This window comes from Elephantulus edwardii, unplaced genomic scaffold (assembly GCF_000299155.1).
Source record: "Elephantulus edwardii isolate Elephantulus edwardi_28Jun2011 unplaced genomic scaffold, EleEdw1.0 scaffold00075, whole genome shotgun sequence".
Lineage (NCBI taxonomy): Eukaryota > Metazoa > Chordata > Mammalia > Macroscelidea > Macroscelididae > Elephantulus > Elephantulus edwardii.
In genome coordinates this window covers 6,670,405-6,672,408 of record NW_006399825.1, presented here as the reverse complement: position 1 = coordinate 6,672,408, position 2,004 = coordinate 6,670,405, and the positions used below count along the sequence as shown (strand labels likewise).

The 2,004-nt window shown below is 41.0% G+C and overlaps 1 protein-coding gene across 1 annotated transcript in view; it reads right to left on the bottom strand.

The window, feature by feature from the left end:
- CASP10 (caspase 10, apoptosis-related cysteine peptidase) overlaps nucleotides 1-2,004 on the bottom strand; it is a 74,056-nt gene that overhangs the window by 3,549 nt on the left and 68,503 nt on the right. The window lies entirely within an intron of this gene.

The following is a 2,004-nucleotide window of genomic DNA, read 5'->3' as shown; positions in this document are numbered from 1 at the left end:
AAAAGTGAGGAAAAATGGAGTTGCTTTCATAGTTAAAAAAGCCATTGCTAGATCTATCTTGAAGTACAATATTGTCAGTGACAGGATAATATCTACACACATACAAGGAAGTCCAGTGAATACCACTATCATTCAAATATATGCACCAACAACCAGAGCCAAGGAAGAGGAGACAGAGAACCTACTACTAAAAATTGTTTCATCTATTTTTTTTTGGCATAGAATGTTTTATCAAGATAACATGATACAATTCATTAACTAAAACACTTAGGACACAGGTATGGAATATTTATCAAGATTGGCATGAACCACACCGTAAAATGTCAGATTTTTACCACAAGTCCAGAGGAGGAGGAGAATACTTCTTTTTGGGTGAACAAGAGCATCTTGCTTGGGTAGATTACTTTCTGTGATTTGGTTTTTTCATCTCTAAAATAGAGACTGCAATATTTTCCATCTCAGGATTAAACTGCATGAGCCATTGGAAGCTTTCTGAACACTGGCTATACACCAGCAATTCACATTTTTAGCATTAATGCTTTTACTGTGTCTGTCTAAGCAGCATCATTGCTATGACTTTTTACATGGGGATGCTAGTTCTGTCTGGATCTAAGACGCTTTATGCTGTTTTGTGGGAGTGCTCTCTTTACCCTCAAGTTTTCTTGTGGTTGACTCCTTCCAATCATTGCCAACTAAAAAAAGAAGTCCTTTCCTCAAGGTCTTTCCAAGTAGCCCAATCTACTACTTTGCTTTGAGTTGTTCAGAGCAGGGATGACCATCAATGGTTACTTTACTTTCCATATACACTTACGATTACTTGCTCTTCCTCAACTATAGGCCCCATGGAGAGGAAAGCTCATCTCTTTGTTCCAGACCAGACCCATAGGCCCAGTCTCAGTTCTAACTAAAGAGGAGCCCAATAGAAGACCATCATCAATGTCGTCTTGTCCATGAAGTCATGGGACATTGGTTCTTGATGACAATGATTGAGATGGATAGATGACAAAAGAAGTTAGAAGAGCAGAGGTTAGTCAGGTCTTCAGTTTGAACTCCCAGACAAAGCACTGTAGCCATTCTTTTCTGTGAAGATGAGATCTGAGAACCACAGAGAGGTGGGAGATGTAGAAAGCTATCGCAAAGAAAAAATAAATACTTCTGTGCAGTAAGTGTGTATTACTTGTTACAACAAAATATGAGCCATTCCATCAGGTGTTACAGATGCCAAGTTGAAAGAAATAAGAGGATCTTTGTCCTTCAGGGCGTCAGAGCTGAGTGGTTCAAAGATGGCAATTTGAAAGACATTTTTGTAAAAGTGGTAGTGCTTGATAGGTACAGCTAAAATTGCCAACAGAGGCTGCAAGAGAGAGAGGGCAGAGAAGGAAGAACTTCAGTGAAGGCCCATTTTCTAGGAGACAGGTAAGCAATGCATAGTAGGGACAGGAGGGATATTGCCACAACCTGAGACCAAGTATAATGCAGAGTTCAGGGGAGCCAAAGGCACTTAGCAAACATGACTGAGTGATAAATGATTGAACAAAAAAATGAACATTTCCACATCTTTGTCCATGTTGTTTTTTCCACCCAGAGTGTTATTTCCCTTTCTACTTTGCCTAATTTCTATCTGGCATCTCAAGAAGTCTCCCTTGATCCATTCTCAAGCTATAAGTTTCTATAATATTCTATAATTTACAATGTGTACTTGTCACCTGGGAATGCTTGTCCCTGCCTACTTGCTGGTCTGCCCCTCTAGATTGTGCAACTTGAGAGCAAGGTCTGTTTTTCCTCCAATTCTCCCTTTCCAGGAACATGTTTGTGCTGTCAGTAGAAGTGGATGAGTGGGTGGAAGGAAGGAAAGATGGGAGGGAGGAAGGAAAGAAGAAAGGGAAGGAGGGAGGGAAGGAGGAAGGCAGGAAGGAAGGAGGGAGGGAAGGAAGGAAGGAAAGAGGGAGGGAGGAAGGAAAGAAGAAAGGGAAGGAGGGAGGGAAGGAGGAAGGATTAAAGGAA